The sequence below is a fragment of the Camelina sativa genome, chromosome 16 (genome assembly GCF_030686135.1).
Source record: "Camelina sativa cultivar CO46 ecotype springtype chromosome 16, ASM3068613v1".
Classification (NCBI taxonomy): Eukaryota; Viridiplantae; Streptophyta; class Magnoliopsida; order Brassicales; family Brassicaceae; genus Camelina; species Camelina sativa.
Genome location: NC_141895.1, coordinates 15,142,174 through 15,155,510, shown reverse-complemented (window position 1 = coordinate 15,155,510; position 13,337 = coordinate 15,142,174).

The following is a 13,337-nucleotide window of genomic DNA, read 5'->3' as shown; positions in this document are numbered from 1 at the left end:
TCGATGCAATGTGCTTAGGGGATGCTGCCTCATTAAAACCTTACCAGGAAAACCCAATGGGACAAAACCTTGGTGAAGGAAAAAGAGTACAGCACACATTGCTCCCCCTGATCCAAACATCACTCTAAGTCCCTAAGCCTCTGCATTCCAATCTGATGCGCGAGCTTTCTGAACGTTGTAGTCGGTAGCGATTTGGTGAAGAGGTCGGCGGAGTTGTCACATGACTGTACTTGTACCACTTGAACTTCTCCGGCCTTTTGTAGTTCATGTGTGAAGAAGAATTTTGGCAGTATGTGCTTCGTCCGATCTCCCTTGATGTAACCTTCCTTGAGTTGTGCAATACAAGCCGTATTGTCCTCAAATATTACGGTTGCTTCCTTGCTGTCCTCCAATCTGCTATCGGTCCGAATGTGCTGTGTCATGGACCGCAACCAAACACACTCACGGCTGGGTTCATGTATAGCTAGAATCTCCGCGTGATTTGACGATGTGGCCACAAGAGTCTGTTCATGGAACGCCAAGAGACTGCCGTACCACCGTGCGTAAACACATAACCTGTTTGTGACTTACCATTGTGTGGATCGGATAGATAACCTGCATCAGCAAAACCAACTAAACCATCTTTGTTATGGTTAGTACAAAATAAACCAAAATCAACCGTCCCTTGCAGGTAACGTAGGACGTGTTTAACACCGTTCCAGTGCCTTATAGTAGGACAAGAACTATATCTTGCTAGGAGGTTCACGACAAAGCATATGTCTGGTCTAGTGTGGCTAGCCAAGAACATTAACGCTCCTATAGCACTGAGGTAAGACATTTCAGGTCCAAGAACTTCTTCATTGGCCTTCTTTGGACCAAATGGATCTTTATCCAAGTCTCAGCTTCTAACAACCATTGGGCTAGTCAATGGGTGAGCTTGGTCCATTTTAAACCTCTTGAGTACTTTTTCAGTATATGCCTTTTGATGCACAAGGATTCCATTATTACTGTACTCAAGTTGCAATCCCAAACAGAATCTTGTCTTGCCTAGGTCTTTCATCTCAAATTCCTTCTTGAGGTATTCTACTGTTTGGGCAATTTCCCCAGAGGTACCAAGGATGTTTAAATCATCCACATAAACTGCTATTATCACAAATCCTTTGTTTGCAAACTTCTTTATAAATATACATAGACTGATTGGGTCGTTCTTGTAGCCTTTCTTTGCCAAATAATCACTTAAGCGATTATACCACATTCGACCACTTTGTTTCAGTCCATAAAGCGATTTGTCTAGCCTTATGCAGTACTGTTCTCGAGAACCATTCTTTGCTTTAAGTTCAATACCCTCTGGTAATCTCATATAGATTTCATTATCCAGTGGACCGTATAAGTACGCAGTTACAACATCCATTAACCGCAAATCAAGTTTTTCTTTGATGGCCAAACTTATTAGGTACCGAAATGTTGTTGCATCCATCACAGGGGAGTATGTCTCCTCATAATCTATGCCAGGTCTTTGAGAGAATCCTTGTGCTACAAGCCGTGCTTTGTATCTCACGATTTTATTCTTCTCATTTCTTTTCCTTACAAAGACCCACTTATGTCCAACTGGTTTAATTTCAGGTGTTATCCTTAAGATCGGACCAAACACACTTCTCTTCTTTAAAGAGTTTAACTCCACATCAATAGCTTCTTTCCATTTAAGCCAATATTTGCTTTGAGTGCACTCTAATATGGATGTGGGTTCTAGATCCTAATTTATGTCAAGTGCTACCGTTTATGCAAATATATCATCGATGTCGACATCTTTACGGTTCCATTTAATTCCAGACATTATATAATTGATTGATATCTCATTATTATCAACACCTATAGGACCTTGAAGTTCAGCGTCCTGAACTCCACTGGGCTCCTTAGGATTTGCCGCGGCAATGTCTGCATTTTCTATAATTCCCTGAACCTCGGTCTGTTTTGCACCTTTAGACTTCCGAGGGTTCTTATCTTTGGAACCTAATGGTCTACCTCGTTTCAAACGGGCTTTAGACTCTGTAGCAACTTGATTATTGTGTTCCTTCTGAACATCAATACGTACTGGTGCATTGCAAGCTGGTATGTACGATTTTGTTACTCTATTTGGGTCAGCAAAGGAATCTGGCAATTGATTAGCTAGCTTTTGCAAATGTATAATCTTTTGAACCTCTGCATCACATGCTAGAGTTCGAGGATCTTGCCAATTTAAGGATGTTTGATTCCAAGTAATTTCTTTGACCAGCTTGCTAGTCTCACCACCCATTTCAAGGAATTCGGACTCAACGAATTGACAGTTCGCGTACCTGGCCTTAAATAAATCTCCTGTGGTTGGCTCAAGGTACTTTATGATGGTGGGAGACTCATATCAAACGTATATTCCCATCCTCCTTTGAGGTCCCATCTTAGTCCTCTGTGGTGGAGCAATCGGTACATAAACGGCACAACCGAATATCTTTAGATGGGACAAGTTTGGCTCATGACCCGTTAATAGTTGGGATGGCGAATATTTGTGTTCACTAGATGGCCTGATGCGTATGAGTTCTGCTGCATGCAATACTGCGTGTCCCCAAGACGACACAGGAAGCTTCGATCTCATTAACAATGGTCGAGCTATTAATTGTATTCGTTTAATGAAGGATTCAGCTAATCCGTTTTGTGTATGGACATGTGCCACGGGATGTTCCACACTCACCCCCATGGACATACAGAAATCATTAAACGCTTGGGATGTGAATTCACCAGCATTATCTAGACGTATAGTCTTAAGTGGAAAATCTGGAAAATGTGCTCTTAGCCTTATAATTTGAGCTAACATTCTAGCAAATGCTAGGTTTCTTGTGGATAACAAGCAAACGTGTGACCATCTGGTTGATGCATCTATCATCACCATAAAATATCGAAATGTCCCACAAAATGGGTGTATTGGTCCACATATATCACCTTGTATCCTTTCCAGAAAATTTAAAGTCTCTTTATGGACTTTGGCTGGTGAAGGCTGTATTATAAGTTTCCCTTGTGCGCATGCTACACACGTGAGATTTTTAGGGATAACTTTCCTTTCTATAAGGTTGTGCCCTTTCGAACTCTTAATTAGTTTACGCATCATGTTCGAACCCGGATGGCCTAGCCGGTCATGCCATAGAGTGAACTGTTCGTTGAATATTCTGTGCTTTGCCATGTTAGCTTCTATCATGTTAATTCTAGCATGATATAGACCAGTGGCTAGTGCAGGTATAGCTTCTAGGACCTTCTTTTGTCCATTTACATTTTCTGTAATGTATAGGAACTCTTTGGTTCCCTCACCCTTGGTTTCAACATGATAACCATTTTGTCTTATATCTTTGAAGCTCAATAAGTTTCTCTTAGAGCTGGGTGAGTACAGGGCATCACTTAGTTCAATGTGTGTGCCATTAGGCAACAAAATGTGAGCCTGGCCGTAGCCATCTATTAAATTCGCTATACCCGCAATTGTGCTAACATTGGCATTTTTCATGGTGAGGTTGATAAAATATCTTTTATTTTTTAATATGGTGTGGCTGGATCCACTGTCCACCACTAGCTCACTCATGTCCTCATCCATTTCTATATAAAACAACATTTCGTGTTGTAATGTAATAAGGCAATAAAATAAAATTCTTAAATTTAAACCAAATCAATCATCCAATACATAAAATAAATAAAGCATAGAATTAAACCAAAATAAAACCGAAAATTTATTCATCATCTTTGAAAAAATCAGAAGTTTCTAGTAGGTCATCATTCTCATGATCAAAGTCCCCTTCGTCATCGAGATGCACAAGATTAGCTTCTGGATTTTTCTTCAAGATTTCTTGGTATGCATCAATAAGGTGTTTGGGAGTCCTCCAGTTCTTTGCCCAGTGGTTTGACATACCACATCGGTGACAAACCGATTTTGCCTTGGTTTGAGGCTTAAACGGTCCGCGGCCCTTATTTCCACGTCCGCGGCCGGCTTGGCCCCCACGACCGCTACATCCTCTACCACCACGGCCGTGGCCGTAGTGTCTTTCTCTGTGGACGTAGTTGGTCTCTCTGGGCTCTCTAAGCTCGTTAGGCACTGCAGTACTATTCTGTCCCAAATCAACTTTGTGCGCTTCCGGTAATGGGGCTGTACCGGGAGGTCTCATGGCACTATTCATCAGCAACAGTTCGTTATTCTGCTCAGCTAGCAGTAAACACTCATTTAGTTCCCCATAGTCCGCAAACTTTGTTTGTCGGTACTGTTGCTGGAGGACGATGTTATTAGGACTAAAGGTAGACAACGTCTTATCCAATAGTTCCTTTTCCGTCACTACCGTACCGCACAGCCTAAGGACCGAGACAATCCTAAAAAGCTCGTAGTTATACTCATCCACGGTTTTGTAATCCTGGATCCTTAGGTGTTTCCAATCGTACTCGGCCTTTGGAAGGAGCACCGTCTTTTGGTGCCCGTAATGGCGTTTAAGCTGTGTCCAAAGGGCGAGAGGATCTTCTATGAATAGGTACTGGTTTTTGAGACTCTCAGCAATGTGGTGATGCATGTGCTGGATACACTTATTCTTTTGCTTGTCCGTGCATGTGGAATTCTCTTCAATGCATTCGAACAAGTCCTTTGACTTCAAGTTGATCTTGGTGTTCATTGCCCATAGCAAGTAGTTATCACCAGAAGCGTTCAGTATTGGATAGTCTAGGCTCTTAAGGCTGGCCATCTGCATAAACAGAAATAGACTTCCGAATGTTAGCATGCGATATTTAAGATCGAACCATGCACTTGTTTAATAGGACATGCGGTATTTGAGACCGTACCATGCCTTGGGCCATGCGGTATTTGAGACCGAAACATGCTTGCCACTTTATGGTTTTATGGTTTAAGTTAATGCATGCAAAGCAACAAAACAAATATGCTAATGCATGCAACAATTCTAGATAGGATTTCCTTTTTCTCTTAATATTTTCGATAACCACTAAATTAAATTTAGAAGTTTATCTTAACTTTATTTTAATTCCAATTTCATTGTTTTAGCTTTAGAAAATTAACATAACTTTTAATAACAAACAAATTTAATCCTAGAACATAAGATTAAATTATGCAGCCGAAAATATGCAATCCTAAACAAATTCGATTATGACCATGATGCATGAACAATCCAAATTAAATTCCTAGAACAGCTTAATTAAATTCTATCTTATGATTTAACAAAATAGTTTCTAGGTTCTTATGCAACATGACAAATCAAGCAATATCTAACAATCAAATCCGATTTTAAGTTGATAAAGTTATGGCGCAATTCTCAATCAATCTAACAGTCCTAACAACCGATTTTAAGTTTTAGGTTTTGAGGAAATTAAAGCTTTGTTAGATTGTGTACTTAGATGTTTTAGGTTTCATTAGTTTTAAGGTTCAAATTCGATTATAGGGTTTTAAGAGGGTTTCGAATTTTGTTTACCTTAACACCAATAGGTTTCTGACCGGTAATGATCTGGGAGCTAAAGACCTCAGATATCTCACGAACCTCGAACCACGAACAGCTTCCAAGAACCACGAACTGCTTCCCACGAACAAATCCTTGTACCGCATGTACTTGGACTCACCCCCGATCCGTGTACCACGAACCTCGATCAAGTTTGTATGTAACTTGATCACGAGCTAAGGATGCTCGTGAAACAACAGAAGAAACTTCGAGATAATAGAGGTAGATCTCGGAGGAGAAGAAGAAGAACAGTTTAGGGTTTTGGAAGAGAGGGATGAAATCGGCGGCTGCCTTAGGGTTTTAGGGTTTGGAGTCTATCGTGCTGATAACGTGTTATGAATATAGAGTTTAGGGTAAAGCTTTGTTGTTCTTATTGATTGTTGTGTTAATAGAACTCGAGGTTTACATGCATATATATAGTACAATACAAAGGATAAACTAAACCGCCATAGGATTAGGGCGTTGCCGCAAAGGCTTCGGCCGATGGGCCAACGGGCCGATGGTACATGGGCCGTAAGGCCAGGGACATAAGGACAGTATATTGGCCGGTCCGTACGTAGTCCACTAAGCGTTTTACAACATCTTTAGAATACTAACAAAATAAAAGTTAACAAAATGTAGAATTTCCAACAAACACAACTTCCTAATGCTGTCTCGTAACAGATTTCAGAAAGCATGAAATGAGTGCAAAGGCCATAAGGCATATGTATCGCAGAACTCGCAAATTCCACAATTTCTTCCAGCTAGTTTCTTTGAATTGTACTTACTCAATATCACCTTGTTGAAATAATCAAAACTTGTTGGTTACGTACTGCTGAAGTAGATCCGGATCATCCGGCTAGTGATCTAGTTGATTTCCCATCCTTTTGAAACCGGATTTCCCCCAGCACTTGTACTCACACATTCATGATCATTTAGGCCTTGGAGACTTTATATATAAACTAGTAAGCTTGTGTTCGTCCTAATGTTAGGAGAGATGGAGAGAAGAAATCATAGAGTTATATTCTAACGAAAAGTTGTATATTTGTAACAAGAAGTGAAAGCTTGGTTTCTTTAAAGTCTGAAAGCTTGGTTTCTTTAAGGCTCTCTAACGCAATCTTGCCAAATCTCGAGTTTGTGTCTTTACCGTCTGTCAAAGTTATCGCTCTAAGTTGATAAGAAAAGAACTCTCTTTTATTATCTGAATGAACTGTTTACAATGGATAACGGAAACGGCCTCTAGACGCAGCTAGATCATAACCAAATTCCCAAAGTTACATGTGACTTTGTTTTCACAACAAACAACATAGAGAAACCAATTCTATTCACAAAGTATAAATGCAAATGATGCTTCTCATCCGCACGTGTTCTTCTCTTCCTCTGCACGTGATGTTCTTTCTCTATGATTCTTCCTTATGTAGACCCTATGAAGCTTATCAATACGCCCCCCTTCGAAATGAAGCTTGTCCTCAAGCGCCAATGTTGGAAATTGTCTCTATAACTCGCTGACTACCTCCCAAATGTTTTTGTAAGTAGGCAAACCTTTCCAATGGACTAAAGCTTCTAACACTCCTCTGGAATTATAACGAGTCTCCAGCACTGTTTTTGGTTCGATGATCAATTCCTCTGCATCACTAAACAACTCTAGAAGCGGAATCACTTGATGATGATCGCCTAACACCTTCTTAAGTTTAGAGACATGGACTACCATATGTATTTTGGATCCTTCTGGTAACTTCAACCTATACGCAGCCTTACCAATTCTTTCCATCACTTCATATGGCCCATAATACTTAGCTGCCAACTTCTGAGATGCTCTTTTACAGACCGATTGTTGTCTATAGGGACGTAGTTTCAGAAACACCCAACTTCCCACCTCATATTCAATGTCTCGTCTGTGTTTGTCTATGTTGTTCTTCATTAGCTGTTGAGCATGGATCATATGATCCTTAATTCGTGCTAACATTTTGTCCCTGTCTCTCAACATATCACTTAACTCGACAACCTTAGTAGAGTGTTCCTCAAAACGCATTATGGCTGGAGGATCCCTTCCATACAAGACTTTAAAAGGACTTGTCTTCAATGAGGTTTGATACGATGAATTGTACCTTAATTCAGCCCAAGAAATATATTGATGCCAAGTCTTCGGATGAGAAGAAGCAAAACACCTGAGATAAGTCTCCAAACAACGATTCAATACTTTTGTCTGACCATCCGTTTATGGGTGAAACAATGTGCTATATTTCAGCTTGGTGCCGGATAATTTGAAACACTCCTTCCAAAACACAATAAGAAAGGTGCTCCCTCTGTCGGATAAAATCGAAACCGGAAATCCATGAAGTTTCACTACCTCCTTTATAAACAGTTTGGCAACATCTACAGCTGAGAATGGGTGCTTTAGGCTCAGAAAATGGTTGTACTTACTCAGTCTATCCACAATCACCAATATAACATTCTTCCTCTGTGATGTAGGCAACCCTTCAACAAAATCCATGGTGATATCCTACCAAACATGTTGTGGCACTAGCAGTAGTTGTAGTAAGCCTGCTGGGGATAGCGTGAAGTACTTATGTCTCTGGCAAACTTCACACTCAGAGACAAATTTATGTATCATCTTTAACATACCATCCCAATGAAAGGACTGTTGAATTCTTTTCCACGTTTTTAGAACACCAGAATGTCCTCCAAGTAGACCCGCATGACATTCCTCTAGAATCAACTGAATGGAGCTAGAGTTTTTTGGTATCACTAACCTGTGTTTGTACCATAATCTGCCATCCTTTACCATATATTTCCTTTTCTTATTCGGATCAGACATACAAGTCTGTATTTCCTTCTGAATCTGCTCATCTTTGTCAATTTCCTTAGAAATGTCTTGTAGTTGTAGCACAGTTGGAACCGTCATTGCCATCAATAAATGGGATGACAGGACTCCTTTAGGTTGTATCATTCTTGAAAGTCCGTCTGCTGTCGTATTCTCTACATCAGGCTTGTACACAATTTCAAAATTGTAGTTCGGCAATTTTATAAAGCCACTTCTGATAATCCATAGTCACCTCTCTTTGATCCAATAAGAACTTCAAACTTTTCTGATCTGTATGTACCACAAAGTGTCTCCCAAACAGATAATGTTTCCATTTTTGAATGCACATAACTATAGCCATTAGTTCTCTTTCATAAACTGGTTTCAACTGCTCCTTTGTACTTAAACCATGGCTAAAGTATGCAATTGACCTTTTGTTCTGCATCAATACTGCTCCCAATCCAAAATCTGATGCGTCTGCTTCTACCACAAATACTTCATCAAAATTTGGTAAGGATAATACCGGAGCTGTGGACATCGCTGTCTTCAAAGTGTCAAATGCCTTTTGTGCTTCTATACTCCACTTGAAACTATCCTTCTTTAATAAGTCGGTCAGGGGCCTTGCCAATATTCCATATCCTTTGATAAATCTTCTGTAGTACCCCGTAAGACCTAAGAAACCTCTCAACTCCTTGACAGACTTGGGTGTGATCCAATTTGTCATAGCTCTTGTTTTGATTGGATTGGTAGACACACCATCTCTGGAAATAATGTGACCCATATATTCAATCTGATTTTGGCCAAAAGAATACTTTTTCTTGTTTGCGAATAACTGATTCTCTCCCAAAACTTTCATCACTATACTCAAGTGTTCCTGATGTTCTTTCATATTTGGTGTTGTAGACCAAGATATCGTCAAAAAAACCCAGAATAAATCTGCGTAGAAATGGCCTGAAGATCTCATTCATAAGCGCTTGAAACGTTGCTGGAGCGTTTGTCAAGCCGAATGGCATTACTAAAAAATCATAATGACCATCATGGGTTCTGAAGGCTGTTTTTGCCACATCTTCTTCTCTCATTCATATCTGATGGCACCCTGCCCTTAAATCCAATTTAGAGAACACAGTCGAGCCATTCAATTCATATAATAGTTGACCTATCATGGGAATGGGGAATTTGTCCGGCACTGTGACTCTGTTCAATGCTCGATAGTCCACACAAAATCTCCAACTTTTGTACTTCTTCTTCACTAACAATACTAGACTTAAAAACAGGCTGTGACTTGGCCTGATGATTCCCGAATCCAGCATTTCCTTGACCATCGTCTCCATAATCTCTTTTTGTGTGTGTGGGTACCTATAAGGTCTCACACGGATGGTGTTATGATTTGGTAAGAGTGTGATTGAGTGCTCTCGACCTCGAATTGGTGGTAACCTAGAAGGGACATCAAATACTTTGTCAAACTTTGTCAAGACAGCGTGAATCCCTGGATCGAGATGACCACTCTCCATCTGAGTTAACTGTTGATTATACAATTCTACTTCCACATCTTTCTTCTGAATTGTATAACCAATAGACAATGACTTCAAGGACATTTTAGAGATGGGTAAGTCCGACTCACCCTTTAAAGATACCATCTTGCCATCATGAAGAAACGACATCTCATTCTTCTCCCACTTCACCTTACAATCCCCCAATGTTCTTAACCAATAAACTCCAAGGATGACATCAATCTGTCCAAGTTCAAGGACTATGAAATCAGTTGTGAATTCCAACATCTGAGCAGCGAAAGTCACCTTCTCACAAACTCCTAATCCGTTCACCATTATGCTTGTCCCCAGCTTGACATTTAAGTTTGGGTCTTCTCTACTTTTAAGCTTCAATTTCTTCACAGCGTCCGGAAAAATAAAATTGTGTGTTGCTCCACTATCCAACATGATACTATTCCATCTTTGCCCATTTATCCTCTCACTTTGGTGGTTGTAGGACCAGAAATTCCTCTGAATGACGAGAATGACAAAGCCATGCATTCACCCACAGGTTCCTCAATGATATCTGCTTCATTATTCTCATCTAACACTTCTACTTCATAGCCGTTGAACACTGTCATTATCCTTAGCTCTTTGTTAGGACACTTCTGATCCCTGGACCATGGACCATCACACTTAAAGCAAATCCCTTTTCTTCTTTTTTCATCTAATTCGGCATTAGTGTTGTGTTGTCTTGGTTTTTGCTCCACTCTACCCGTTGTTTTCTCATTGCCTTGTACAGCTTCAGTGACAAGAGTCTTCATCTTCCAATTATTAGAGTTGTAATGACCATTCCCTTTATAGTCAGAACTGTGAATCTCCTTATTCTCCTTGTTAGCAAGCATCAATTCTTTTTTAACAACGCTACGCATAATACTTGATTCCATGGCTCTCACTTCTGCCACCATCTCTGGTAAATTTTGTGGCTTCTGCATGTGAACTAGTTCTTGCATTTCCTGTGAGAGCCCATTGAGAAATATCCCTTCAAGTTTCTGTTCATCCAACCCAGTTACTTGAGATGAAAGGTCCTCAAAATGCTGTATATAATTGGCTATTGTCCCTGTTTGTTTGATGCAAAAGAGACTCTGGCTTGGATCTCGCATCTTCAAGTTGCCAAACCTCAACATCAGACTTGACTTAAACTGCACCCAACTCTCAAACTGTCTCGAGTAAACAACCCAATTGTACCAACTTAACGCTTCACCACTTAAGCTCACAGATACCAGCGCTAGTTTTTCTGCATCGTTATACCCTCCAAGGCGAAAGAATCTCTCAACACGAGCAACCCAACTATATACTCCAATACCATTAAAGACTGGCATCTCCACGTTCTTTATCAAATTTTCTCTAAGACCAGGCCTAATATTGCTACGGCAAGGTTCCGAGAGAGGAAAGCGTACATGATGACGATCCTCTAGCGAATGCGACTGTCCAGGCTGACTTGATTCGCCTACTTCACGGATTGATTCGATTCTGGGTAAGGAACTGAGAACCAGATCCAATTTTCTTCCTAGATCCTCTAATTTCTGAACGCGAAGCTTCATGTCGTTGCCCAAATTCTCAATCTTTGAACTCATCTGGGAACCTAATGATTGAATTCTTGAATCCATCTTAGTTTCAGAGTTTCGCAACTCTCTAAGCTGATCGTATATGTCTGCTAATGAAGCTTCTTGTTGCTCCGCCTCTGATAATTCCTGAACAAGTGATAATCCGATCACACCCACCATCTTCAATATTCTGTGATTGCTTCGATCTCGATCACGAACGCACCAATTGATAAGAAAAAAAACTCTCTTTTATTATCTGAATAAACTGTTTACAATGGATAACGGAAATGACCTCTAGACGCAGTTAGATCATAACCGAATTCCCAAAGTCACATAGGACTCTGTTTTCACAACAAACAACATAGAGAAACCAATTCTATTCACAAAGTATAACTGCAAATGATGCTTCTCATCCGCACGTGTTCTTCGCTTCCTCTGCACGTGCTGTTCTTTCTCTAGAAATTCTTCCTTATGTAGACCCTATGAAGCTTATCATAAGTTTGATGAAATACAACTTGAAGAAGAAGATGACGTGGTCATGGTTTCAGTTATATTAATTAGTGGGAATATGTTTTCTTGCCCACGTTTTCACGTTCTTAACTAGTTGGTTATTTCTTAGTGTATTTAAGCATTCTCTATTGTGTAATCGGACATGAAGAGAAAATTTTCGTAAGTTACTTGTGTTCTGTTCTAATTTTCATTGTTTTGATAAACACTTGATTATCCCATAATTGGGACTTATCAAAGTTCGGTTAAGTTTGCCAACGATGTGGCTTTTGAGAGGCTGATCTCCGGTTGCCTAGTTCTCGAAAGCTCAACTTTATACGGAAGTCACAATGACAATGTGATAAGGTCTGCCCTTATTTCGTAACCTATCTTCCTTGATTGTTGACTTCGACGATCACAATTAGAAATTATTGCCATTCTTTCTTGATAGCTGCCCGAATCTAAAATCTATTGTCGTGGTTAGGATCGTATACCTAAAAACTTTGCACTTTCTTTGGTATAATGCATATGGGGAAAGTATCATAGTTACTCAAAACTTGTTTATTTCACATGGTTGTAATATCATGAAGTTGCTACATTTCCAAAGGGATAAATACGTACGTACTCCTACGCCTCTGCTTTCAAATCTCAATCTACTATATTTGGAGGGAAAAAAATGCTCCTTTACACCACAACACATACTCCTCCTCTTATAATCAAATGGTAAAGTTCATTGACAAGTTTATTCACAAATCACAAAAGGATTACCTCTCTGGATTATACATCTCGACCATGTTTTTGCCACATGCTTCAGAGTTGGTTTGCCGTATCACTATTTTCGTGAAAGCATATACTTTGTTTTTCTATCTTTCCCGAGCACCAGTTCGTGTAGGCTTGCAAATTTTAAGCGTTATGCTTTGTGTAGTCTTTTTTGGTGGGTGTCACCACTAAAACACTGAACTGCTTACATATTTGCTAGATCAATCAATTACACAGTCAAACAAGAAAAAAATGCCTATCATTTTGTGGCAAATAGACCTTTCAAAGTTACTATTTCATTCTTTTCAATCATGAGATAATTTCAAACCATGCAAGTGTATGCATCTACGATGGTAAGAAACTATGTTGTGCCAAAAGAAGGAAGAGTGCGATAGCTTCCCAAACATAATTGTGAATCAAATAAAAAACCATATCATCTTTCTATAAATTCTCATGATTCTAAAAATATATAACATAAGCCTTCAATAAAAAGTAATATAAGCCTTTACACCTTTCAAGAGTTTTGCAACTGAAATAATGGAACACTACAAACCGGGGAAGAACAACACTCTACGCAACCATATCTATACCATGTAATCTAATTAAACAAGGTATAATATCACCAAAATATTTATAAAATCCAGATTTTATGTCATATGTGCAAATAGTGTAATAATCTTCACTTTTTGTCTTACCAATGAATTTATCAAAAGTGATTTAACTTAGAAAATAAACTAAATGCAGACTTTTGCAAACA